Below are 12724 nucleotides of genomic sequence, written 5' to 3' on the forward strand. Positions count from 1 at the left end.
ATTTCCGGGATTGTTCATTTCGGCCAGATGTCCGTTACCTTCCGCTTTCTTGGTGTTACCATTTTAAACTCCGGTGGATTTCGGAGGACTATGGTTAACTGCTCCTCAGATTTCTGCAGGGTAAATCCAGACAGCTAGCTAGATTATCTGTCCAAACTGAGTTTTCTGTTGCACGAATAAAACAACTTTTGAACGTACACATGTTCCACCAAAACAAGTTTCTTCCCAAGCAGAGGCGCCGTTTCGCTTAGCGCCGCCCAGGACGATTGTGATTGGTTTAAAAAAATGCCAATAAACCAGAGCACGTTTCTGCAGCGCTGTAGAGGAAGGTCTGGCAAAGCGAGACTAGTACAGGACTGGTTGTACTGGGCAGCTCTTGCTTGGTTTACTTACTGAGTTAAATAGTGTACTACTACACGGACCATTGAGTAAAGGTTACAAGAAACCCACAAAAGAAACTAAAGAAAAGGTGAACATCATTAGTGAAAAATAAAGCATGAATCTTGATGTATTTAGAAAGACCTGCAACAGGAAATAAAACATTAATTTCACATAGATCATGGTAATTGCACAAACTAGAGCAGATAAATATCATGCAAATACTATAATTACAGTTTTAGGTCATTGTTTTGCCAGCAATAACATTCCCTGTATGTATTTAAGGTGCAGTGTTTCCAGAAGAATCACAGAGAGCTAAAAATAAAAGGAGGATAAATAAAGGCCCTTCAGTTTTTGGATGACAAATACGGTAATATGTAAGTTTGGAAATTGAGGGGATAATGAGCTCATTCAATAAGGGTGAAATTGAAAAACAGGATACAGTGTATCCTATTTTGTTGCACGGATGAATGCCAAGTGTGCACCGGAGCAAAAACAGGACATTTGTCACAGTGTGCATCACACCCAAGCACACAAGGAACCAGTGGTGGAAGAAGTATTCAGATCCTTTTACTTCAGTAAAAGTACTAATACCACACTGTGGAAACATTCCACTACAAGTCCTGCATTTAAAACCTTATTTCGGTTAAAAATATGTAAGTATCATCAATAAAATGTTCCCTGTCTGTGTTTTCCTATTATATCTGATGTTTCTGGATTAATATTTCTGCTGCATTAATGTGTATGTTGCACTTTACTGCCGTAGACGTTGAAGGTTGCGCTCATTGTAACTCCTTTATATACTGTTGGGTAGTTTAAGCTACAGCAATGCATCATATTCTATAAGATTATCATGTTTGTAGCGGCGCTGTCCTGTGAGAACCACGTAGCTCTTAAAAGTCAGCTTTTCATGGAGTCAGCTTTGTGACGATGCATTTTCCAGCTGATCCAAGAGGCTTTTTAAAGACTTTATTTAGCTTAAAAAGTAGGAGAAAGTAGGAGAGTTTTCTCAACATATAAAGGAACACTTTATATATAAGGATTACACTTTATATATTATTTGGGAGATAGGGCCTTCTGTGCTGCTGCCCCACGTCTGACACCTTGAGGGCACCTCAATCCACTGACTGTTTTAAAAAAGGCCTTAAGACATTTCTTTTTAGCAAAGCTTTTGGTCCCTTTTAGATGTTTTTACTTTTTTATTCTTGTATTTTAAACTGCTTATCTTTTTTGTTTCTAACCTGTAGCGCTTTGAGATCTCTGATGAAAAGTGCATTATAAATTAAACACATCTGGAGAGTTTTCACTGGACAGGAAGGGGATGAAACACTGTCATCTATAAAGCTGTCAGATAAATGTAGTGGAGTAAAAAGTATAAAGTTACATAAAATGGAAATATTCAAGTAAAGTACAAGTACCCCGAATTTACTCAAGTATGGTGCTTGAGTAAAGTACACATTCACATTCCAACACGGCAAGGAACCATGGTTTTTGTAGGCTTAAACATCTCATAGTTCAGATGTAATACAAGGAATATGTGAGAAACTATCAACACCAGACATTCCATGTCCACGCTATAAACACTTAAAGCAATAAATGATTGGTTATAAAGCCAACTATTCGCTGGATGATTTATTAATTACCAGATGAGAGGAGATGTATGAAAAACATGTGACCTTATACGATCGGAGTATAAACAAAAAACGGGATTTGTGCTCTAATACCCCTCAAGCAGTTGTTTTACAGTCTTTCCACTCACACTCTCTCTCTGACACTATCTGTCTGTCTGTCTTTATGTCTGTCTGTCTGCAGTCATGCTAGAATCCACATGGAAACTTTTCCTGCATGACTGAGGAGGGAAAAATAAACCCCCCTCTCTATATTCAGATAATTGTTGGACGTAGGGTGAGGGCTGATTTCGTGGGTCGGTTTGGTTGTAAGCTTCTTTCTCAGCAGTAATCTAACAATCCCACTATGCCAACGAGTACAGCAGTCCTAATGGCACGCAGCTGCTTTGAATGGGGCCCTTCCAGTTGGAAATTAGATGGTTCGTATAAGAGAAACCGAGAAGCAAGACCCCCCCGTCTCCAGAGAGAAGCAAGTTGCTAGTCCAGTTCCCAGAAACCTACACCACAAACCAATTTCAAAACCAGAGGCTTTGGTAAATGCTTCTTTTTAATGTTTTAAAGGAATGGTTCGACATTTTGGGGAAAAAGAGAGCTTGAGTCATGATAGCCCCTTTTCACACATGCACTGCAACCCTGAACTTATCTAGACATTACTCGGAGGAGCTGTATGTGAGAACGCAAATGTCCAAATCAATTGGACTGGACATTAAACAGACATTACCCTGCCAACTCCCAAGTACAAAGTCTGTGTAATGTCCGATTTCCCTTTAGCTCTCTGTGCGCTTATTAGCTTTCCAGCTGAGAGTTAAAAAGACTGATACCTCTCTCATGTGTGTAATGTTACACTAAATATGCTGCTACAGCCAGCAGGTGGTTAGCTTAGCTTAGCAATAAAAACTGGAAGCCCAAGTCAATGCATTCTCATGAACGGGTTCGTAGGATATCTTCCGAGACATAAACTCTTCTCCCCCGCTTGAAAGCTCCCTTTGTTTTATGACCCATCGATCCACCCCAACCTTCTCCCACATATTAGCGCTCTTATAATGCAGCAGTCATTGTAGTGCGTACAGTAATAAATACGTGGAATACATACAAATTACAGTGCATTACTTTCCGAAGCTATATGAAGGAATGGTTCATGAGAACAGCCTGAACACGTTCATTAGTGAGCTTTAGAGGTGGTGGTAGCCATTTTTTAAAACCTTTTTACAGTTGTTTGCAGTCCTCTGCTTCCAGCCTTATGCTAAGCTAACCCATCTTTATGGCTCTAGCTCAAAATTTAACGTACAGACTTGAGACTGGCATCGATGGTCTCATCTAACTCTTGGTAACAAAGCATATAAGCAATTTACCCAAAATGGTAAACTAGACCTGTAAAGAATGGTGTCTCGCTAAGAATTGCCTTCACGTAGCAATGTGCCTCTAAATGTGGTTCAATGAGCACTCCCCTGTTGCATTTGCCAGGAAATGAGGTAACATTTGGGAGGAAATTAGCTGTTTACATTCAGCTTTAAGCTAAAGCTAATATTTATTGACTCTATATAGTGTAACAGGTCCTTATGTGCACATGGGAGCGTGTGTGGAGCCGCCCCCTTCACATAATCACATAATAATTATTCACTAAAGAATACGTCGCAATATTAACTGCAGAAACCCGGACCAGCTGAGTCTCGCTCATAATGGGAACCAGCCGACTGCCGTTTATATTTTCATTTTCCTTCCTCATTTTTAAAGGTCCCAATTTTTCCATAAGGCAGTCATTTCCAAGGCCGACGTGAAACCAGACACCCAGGAGCACTCATGGTAAAGATCCAGAAACAACATAAGACCGGCCCGACATCCTCTCACCTTCCCCAAGCCCCCTTTCCGTCTTGTGCGACTGTTGCTGGGAAGGTAAACACCTTTTCACCGTGTCAGAAATGGGATTTCATTCTGCTGCTATTTCAGTTGCTTCATCTCCCCCTCTTTTCTGTCCCTCCCTCTGTTTCTTTTTCTCCCCTCCCTCCCTTTACTGCCACATCTGGAACCTAGCTCCTAATTTATTTATGTGGTCTGTGTTGTTTCTTAAGTCTTATTTAAAAGTCTTTTACCTTGTCTTCTTGGCAGTTTCTCTCCATCTGATGAGGTCTGCAATTACATCTCGCCATAACTGGTCACTCTGCAATTACATGGCCAACCACAGACTCTCTCTCCCCCCCCCCCTCCTCTGAGCAGCACCACTGCTCATATGGCAGACCGAAATAGAATAGTTTCATGTCTGTTTGGATGGCGGCCCAGCTGAAACTATGCTCCGGCTGCTTGACTGACAGTGGGATGTGGGCTTTTTCTCCTCAAGAAAAACCTTTAAGGCCAGTCACGTTTAGTCTCTGAGCAGTCCCACTCCAGCAGGCTTTGGTGGTGGTTGGCCCAGCTGGGCTCCAAGACGGGGGACAGAGCGAGACAAAGTAAGAGTGAGTTAAAGCGAGGACAGAGACGGACAGAGACGTTTTGCAGTGAAGAAGACAAGAACCTCTGTAACTATGAACCCTCCTGGGAACACTTAACCTTTCAGTCGCTGACCGGGGTAAGTTTGGTAACCACTTCAGTCTAATCTCAAGTTATGAGAATGGTGAAATGATGCTCAGAGGAACTTTAAAGATGTTTTTATTTACATTTTCAGAAAAAGTAGATAATAAAGTGTGTCAGACAACTTAATAAGCATGACCTGTGCAGCATGTAGCACCTGATTTAAATAGAAAACTCCAAATATCTTAAACAGCAATGCAGTTGTCCACTTGACTGACATTACAAGAGAGTACTTTCTGATTGGCAATGCATTTATTATGCAAGGTGCTTTCAGAGATTTTCAAACTCCTTAAATGGGTGGTAACTTAACTGATGGCAAAGCCCTTTTTCTCATAAAAGTGTTTTTGGCCCACGTCCAAGTTGGCTTTTTTTTAAATCACAGAAACCTTAAAACTTTTCTAAAGATGTCAGTAGCATTCTAACTTAAAAGCTTCAGATTTAAAAGGGCGGCAGTATTGATCATCTGGACGCCCAGATTCTCACAAAACATAAAGGTTATGTGAACCCCTCTGGAGAATGATATCTGTAAAATTCAAAAAGCTTTTGATTTTTCTATTTTACAATATCATCCTTGCCAAAAAGTCAGATGAAGCACACAAAAAACACCCTGTGAAAGCGCCAAGTCATAAGTGATTCAACTGAACCCTATACCAAAATCTAAAATGTAATAGTGTGTTAAGAGTAATGCAATTGAAAAGCTAATGCATTATATTTACCGGCAAAAATGATCAGATCAAAGGTACATTTTGGGACATAATTTTTCGACCGTCAGCCCAACATACCAAGCGATCAGCAAATTATATTTGTTCAATCGCCCAACCCTACTGACTGACTTTTACACCTGACTATGTATGCTAAACATTTACATTTTAGATCGCACATACATTGCGTTTCACTTAGCATCTCTTTTTGTAGGAACGTGCCCTTGCCAATTGATGCTATCAAGATAAATATGAACGGTCCATTCGGGATACTGCTCAGTGTTCTCAATCGGAAAGTATTTTATGTTTTTGTTACGAGTCATGCTGGAGCTGAAAGCCATGGTAGGTTGATCTGGTTTGTGTGGGAGTGGTGGAAGAAGCTGAGACTGGATTACAGTGAGGCTGACGGTCATGATGAGGACGCAGCTACCACATGTCTTCACTACTGGCTTCTGTGTGTGCGTGTGATGTGGTCGTAAAGAAATGAGAGAGAGAGGGAGAGAGAGAGAGAGAGAGAATTAGAGATTACAAGAGAGGTGTGTCATTATGTTTCTCAATATGAACAATCTCTTTGTGTATTTCCCTTCCTTTCTACCCATCAATTGCCCAGTGAAACTTTACTCACTCAACTTTAACTGCCATTACCTGCGTGCTCATTGTAAATCATAGACTGTAGAATATTAATGGACAGAGCATGTGTGACGTCACCCATTGGTTTGTGGAGATCTGCTATGAGTCGTCGAGTTTGCCGTTACGGGCGCAGCCATCCTGGATGCGGATGCGACGATTTTAGACGAGAGGGAGGAGTGGAGGAGGAGCTGCTTACACTCTACGTTACGTTACACACTTTCACTGGCAATCACATCATAGCCACGCCCTAAAACGCCCCCTGCTTTATCGCCGATTATAAAATCAACGAGACCATAATTCAAAAAATGAACATCATTCTGTGTTGCAGAAGACTTAAAACTAGCGATTGAGACCATAAACTCTTTATGAAGATGTTTACTGAGGTAATAAATCAAGTGAGAAGTGGGTCACTTTCTCATAGACTTCTACAGAAACCGACCTCTTTTGCAACCGCACGTGTCGCCCCCTGCTGGAATTCAGATAGAATGCAGCTTTAAGGCACTTCCGCATTTGCAGCACTTCGCCGAACCGGATGCTTTGTCCATTAATATTATACAGTCTTATGTGTAAATGCATGAGTGGAAAAAAGTGCAAGGGCTCTGAATAGTAACATGAACTGAACAGCAAATATGTTGCCAGCACCACAAATATTTCTGTAGCCATGTAAGTCATGTTGTAACTATATAATTATATGACAAACAAACACACAGAGCTGGGTATTTAGCTATATATATGAACCTCTTCCGGTTGTTGTAAGACCGACATTTCAGTTGCTCGGCCAAGTATTTCAGCAACTATTATTGATTGGAATCGAAATAACTATCCTCGTGCTATCACACTAAAATAAGATGGGGAACATGGTAGACATTATACCTGGTATTAGCATGTTTTGCATTGTCATTGTGAGCATGCTGATGTTAGCATTTACCTCCACTATGCCTAAGTACAGCCTCAGAGAGCCACCAATCCACGCTCGTCTTTCTAGTCTTGTTTCCTTTTTTTGGGGAGCGTGCAGTCACATTATAATGCTAATTGTTGATTTTATCCTCAATCCAAGTCTGCAGGATTGTCCTACCCCTGCTCATTTTCCAGTGGAACATTCCTGAGAGCTCATAGACATATCAGTGAGGCATTTTTGAGTCTTTAAGGAAGAATGAATGTTGTGTTCGGTCCTCTGAGGACAGGTGGGACGTTGAAGTTGCCAAAAACACAAAACTACATCAAGAAGTAGCTGAAACACCTTCAGTGTCTTGCTCTTTTCTTGGTATTTGGCCTTTCTTTAGTCTGACACTTAGTTTAGTGAGTCTTGCATCTGGTGACTGATTGCGTCACACAAGTTTTACAATGTAACTGGTGCCCTTTTGGTATAAAAATATACTTTGCGAGACAATGTGATTGCTGCTTTTATAGCAAATGATAGCTTAGCATAAGTTGTACAGAAAAAGAGCTCCATGCTCCAAACTGGTTTGAACGGCTAATTTAGCATCAGCAGATGACGAAGCTACGACAGCCACTTCCCGTAACCATCTGTTTAGCACTTCTATCTAATCATACAAGACTGGTTAGGGATAAATGTGGAAGCACAGTTCGTCTCTGCCGTGCATTCTCCTCTGGCCCGCCTGGTGAACAGCTGAGGAGGGCGTAGCATGGTTAACATGAACCGCACGCGCAGGTGTGGCTGCCACTGTGCTGTCACACTGTTTAATTAGGTTTTCTCTCCATGGGCGGAGAATCTCAGGGTTTCCGTTGTAATTCTTTCCCCATTTATACTTAGTCTAACCCCCACGGTCATTGTCTGAAATATTAAGAGAGTGCCTAGCGACTACAGTATCACTGAGGGTGTGACTGAACTTTGCGACCACAGCTAAAGTTGGCTCCACACAAGTCTGGTTTTTGACGAGCCAGTGCCAAAGCATTGCGTATTCAAACTAGCGTGCTCACACTAAACTGGCTTTATGCTCAACATGAACATTTCTTTCACTCATCAAAGACAAAAGCCAAACCCGTATAGTTGCTCCTATAATAATAGGTAACAAGTTGATTCACGTTCAAGGCTTAGATCCCACACTGGGAGCTGTCTGTCATTCTCCGTTAGTAGCTCCTTTCTTCTGGATGAGGTAGTTTCTTTCTTTGTCTATTGCTATTTTATTATTCCCATCTCTTTGTCTCTGTGTGGCCTTGTTGTAGTCCGATCATTTTGTTCCTCCTCCTACGAGTCTGGTGTTCCCCACAAGCTATTTCTCACACAGCTCAGCCTGTCTTCTGATGGTTTCGATCCAAATGCCCATTTATTGCGTTTTCATCAAGGAAAACAACAGTGTTACACTTGTTTTCTTTTAACCTTTTTGCCTGTATTTCCAAATGTACCTATACTATTGTTAAACAAATGGAAATATATAATGTATTATCTATTATTAGACATAACTATATAACTACATACCATATACCATTATATAAGTGTGTGACCTAGGGTACTTGGTTGGTAGCCTAAATGTTGGTAAAAAAAAAGTGTCCTTGCAATTTTGATGACATTTGCTTCGATCTGACAGCTGTACACCTCCAAGGTGTTGTCCTGGTTTGTGTCATAGAGGTAGGGGAGGCTGTGGTTATGGAGCTGCAATAGAGCAGGTTGGTGGTTTTTATTTTCCCTCCTCCTGTCCACATGTTGAAGTGTCCTTGAGCAAGACACTGAACCCTAGTTGTCCCCACACGGCACCTACAATGGCTGCCAACGATAGGTGTGTGTGAATGAGAGGCGCTTTGATATGAAAGCATCATACAAAAAATCCCAATTCACTTGAATGATTTTTAAAATGCATGAACTTGATGTAATGTTGATGCATAAGACAATGCAATGATGGTTGAATACTGACAGATACTCAGACACATCTGAATAAAAGCAGCCAGTGGGAGATCCTGTCTCTCTCTCTCTCATTTCTCTCTCATACTAAAGTGGGATTTATGCTTCTGCGGGGGCTCTACGCAGAGCTTACGCCGTAGCCTATGTAAGTGGCTTGGAGTTTATACTTGGGTGCCGGTGTATGCGTCGTTCTAGCATAGCAGAGCCAGCATGTGTGTATGCAGGGGAGTGTATGGTAGAGCAAGTGAGAGAGTGACAGGGATTAGCTTCGGAGCAAGTACCGACTCTAGAGGCATAGTGAGAGTAACAAAATGTCTCCAATGTGCTTTCTGACCGCGATGAGAAATCTGTAGCAGGAAAAGTTAACTCTCTCCTTGATTCAATGCTGTTCATGAAGAAGGAGAAACCGGAAATGAGCAGGGGGGAGTGCAACGCTACCAAGCCACAGCCAAGCAACATGCGTTGCGGCGACATGTAGTTAGAGTGCGGATCGGGCCGCATTTTTCTGTCCGAGCCCAGCCCGCGTCCGACAGAGCAGTAACCGAACCCAGCCCGAGCCCGACAGGTATTAAGATATTTATGTCTGAGCCCGACACAGTTAAAATCTCATTTTTTTCTCATACTGACACATGTACGTTTGTTTGTGTGGAAAGCCCGCTTTTATTAAGCAACTGTAGGAAGGCATTCGGAAATGTCAACATCAGTGCACACGGGCGCAAGCGCACGTTAACACAGGCGCAATGTTCAATGCCTTATCGCGCTGATGTGACCAATTTCTAAATATCTGTCCGAACCCGGCCTGTCGGGTACCGTCGGGTCCCGGCGGGGTCGGTTTGGATATCCATCCTCTACATGTAGTTACATTTTTTGACAGGTGCACGTCAGGCTATGGTTAGGTCTGGCATAGGGTCTGGCGTAGGGTCGGTATCTCCACGTACCTATGTACGTAGCCACGGCATAAGCATAAATCACGCTTAACCCTTGTTATAAAACAATCACCAGGCTCAAAACATGATTTCTACGGGGCAACCTCTAGCTCACCCAGTAGAGCGTGCGCCCCATGTAAGCTGAGTCCTTTGCAGTGGCCCGGGTTCGAATCCGACCTGCGGCCCTTTTCTGCGTGTCATCCCCCATCTCTCTCCCATCTTTCCTGTCTATCCACTGTCACTCTGAAATAAAGGGGAAAAGCCCCCAAAAAATAATCTTAAAAAAAACAAACATGATTTCTACATAGTAAATACAAGCTTTCCTTGCACGGAATATCAGTATATCACGCCAGAATCGCACGATCACGTATAATGAAAAAAAATCCATCTTGTCAAGCTCCAGCCGACAGTAATGCGTTTGTGTCTGAACTAACTGCTTACCGCACCAATCAGCGTCCGGTGAGGAGCTACTGGCAGCTACGGGCGTGGTGTGTGACAGCAGCGACTGTTTGATCAAATAGACAGACGGTTCACCTGCCAGGTGTTTTTTTGAGAGTGCCTGCCCTTTCCCAAACAGTTTTCAATGACGGCTTCTCACATGGTTCTCATGCCTCTGACTATTGGTGCCATTTTAAGACACTGCTGTGTAAGTTTGTTCTTCAGCACTTCAGAGCTATTAAGAAAAGCGATACAAGCTAGTACTTCTGTGACAAATGTACATTTCTACACTTGCATGGTTACAACATCAGTGGCTCGGGCTGCTACCTTTGAGTTGCTGACCTTTGACCTCATGGGTAGTACAGACAACATCTTCCTCCGCATGGAGCCAGCTGCCTGTCTCCAACATTAATCAAAGAGACAGGTTTTATGTCTTCCAAACAACTATGGTCAAAGAAAGTTGTGTCCACAAAACCTCCTGCTGTTGATTGAAACATTCACTTGTCCGAGAAATTAAATATTATACCACAAATGAATCAGCAAACCGTTGTGGTAAGTATGGAGAACAGGCTGGAACCCAAACCTTCTTCAATGACATACTTTTTAAATGATGTTGGACCACAGCACGAAGCGAGAATGAGAAAGCCCCACTTTCGTGTTTCTTACATCACAAAATGTGGATGATGCACATGCGTTGCGTGTACGTTTGACTCCGGTGACTGTTGACACATCACTGCGATAGCGTTCATGACTCAGTAGAGGCTCTCTCTTCAAAGTGGGGACTCAATTAAGAGAGTGCAGGTATAAATTTTTGTGTAGGTGGGCCCAATATGGCAGTCACTCTGGGGCCCAAGGCTGGGAGATAAATCAATATCCGGCTGGTTGAATTAGAGCGTCAGCTTGGAGCCTCTCTTGCATTGACCTCTTTTTCTTTGCTGTCTTCTATTCTTCCGATCTCCATCTGCTAATTGCAGGGAGGTCACTGCTGGGCTTCAGTCTGTTCATCTGTGATTGTATTTACTGTATTTGCTCTGTGGCCCTTGTTACTGTTCATTGGGGAGATCATGAGAGGAAATGAAGGCTTCAGTAATGATATGCGCTTAAATATCTGCGCTTTTGTTTGCTTATGATTTACAGAGGATAGAAAGGTCACCACTTCCTCCTCCTTTTGAAGAAGTCTTGATGCTGTTGAGAGCACCTTAGGGAGTCTTGAGGAGTTACTCTCTCTCTCTAGTGGTGTCATTTTCTGTTTGGGTAACCCCCGTACCCTCACTACTACTGGCTTTTACTGCTTCGTAGAGGCAATAGCAGCTCATAGGAGGCGTTCGGAAATATGATATCAAAATGCTATAATTTCAGCAGACTTTTCTGGAATGATATCATTATGATGTCGAGAACTGTCAATCAGATATATGGGTTTAACTTGTGGAATATTTTTTGGTTACAAAAATTTTCGTTACTGATTCATTTGCTGATTGTTTTCTCGATAAATAGATTTTTGAAATGTCAAAACGTACAGAAATAAAGAACATTTCGAATTTCATTCATCTTCAAATTGCTTGTTTTGTCCGACCAGAAGTTCGAAAACCGAAGATGTGATTTACAAAGATATCCAATAGGAAAAAAGCAGCAAATCCTCATGTTTAAAGGGGTGATAGAATGATTATATAGGCTATTTCACACTATTCCTTAAGGTCTCCTAATAGGGTATGTAACATTGGTTGGGCTGAAAATGGCCCGGGTGCTGTTCTGTGCTCCCTAATGCAACCCTGTTAAATAGCCCTAGAATGAAACGAGAGGTTTTCTCCCTTTAATGGTATGCTCATGAATATTTAGATGAGCTGCGCGCTGATTGGTTGGTTTACAACGAGCAAAACTGCAGAGCAAAGACGCAGGTGTGTGTGTGTGTGTGTGTGTGTGTGTGTGTGTGTGGGGGTGAACAACACATATCACAGCAACACGATCCCTTTATTTCCTTTTGAGTCTTACCTTCTCAGCGTCACCTTTCCCATTTCTTTTTTGGCTTTCCATTATTAGACACACACACTGTCTGTTAACATTACCGATAGACTTCCAAACGTGCGGCCGGGCAGCGGCACCACCGGAGCAGGAATAGCTGGAGCAGCCGAGGCCCGAGAAAATATCCCCGGCTGGCTTCAAACTTCATTTCTACTCCGACACATAAACTCATCAACTAATGTTACTGTACAAAGCACCAGAGACACAGTTTAGTTACAATTTTGTCATCCTCCAGTGTATCGCGACACACACACACACACACACACACACACACACACACACACACACACACACACACACACACACACACACACACACCAATGCAAAGTTTCGACACTTTCATTACAACCACTAGTGTTGTTTTAACGTTACCCTTGGGACATAAAAAACCTCCACTTCCAGCTAGTTCAGTGTCTCAGCGCGGGGACATTTAGCGGAGAGTGGAGCCCACAGGCACACAGACAGAGTACCATGTTCTTATCATGTCTCGTCCTGGTGGCTCCACAGCCCTTTGTTCCCCGAGGATCCATGTTGGGAACTAAAAAAAAGTCAACGTACTGTGAACCGCCGCCGGCAGGC

At 42.5% G+C, this 12724-nt stretch overlaps 1 protein-coding gene across 1 annotated transcript in view; it reads left to right on the plus strand.

Annotated features, from left to right (window-relative positions):
* The first annotated feature begins 4253 nt into the window (after window positions 1-4253).
* LOC120563336 (protein inscuteable homolog) overlaps window positions 4254-12724 on the plus strand; it is a 58502-nt gene continuing 50031 nt past the window's right edge. The window contains exon 1 of the mRNA XM_039807442.1: window positions 4254-4569. The gene's annotated coding sequence lies outside the window, so the exon portion shown is untranslated. The remainder of the gene's footprint in view (window positions 4570-12724) is intronic.

Source organism: Perca fluviatilis, chromosome 8 (assembly GCF_010015445.1).
Source record: "Perca fluviatilis chromosome 8, GENO_Pfluv_1.0, whole genome shotgun sequence".
Taxonomy (NCBI): Eukaryota; Metazoa; Chordata; class Actinopteri; order Perciformes; family Percidae; genus Perca; species Perca fluviatilis.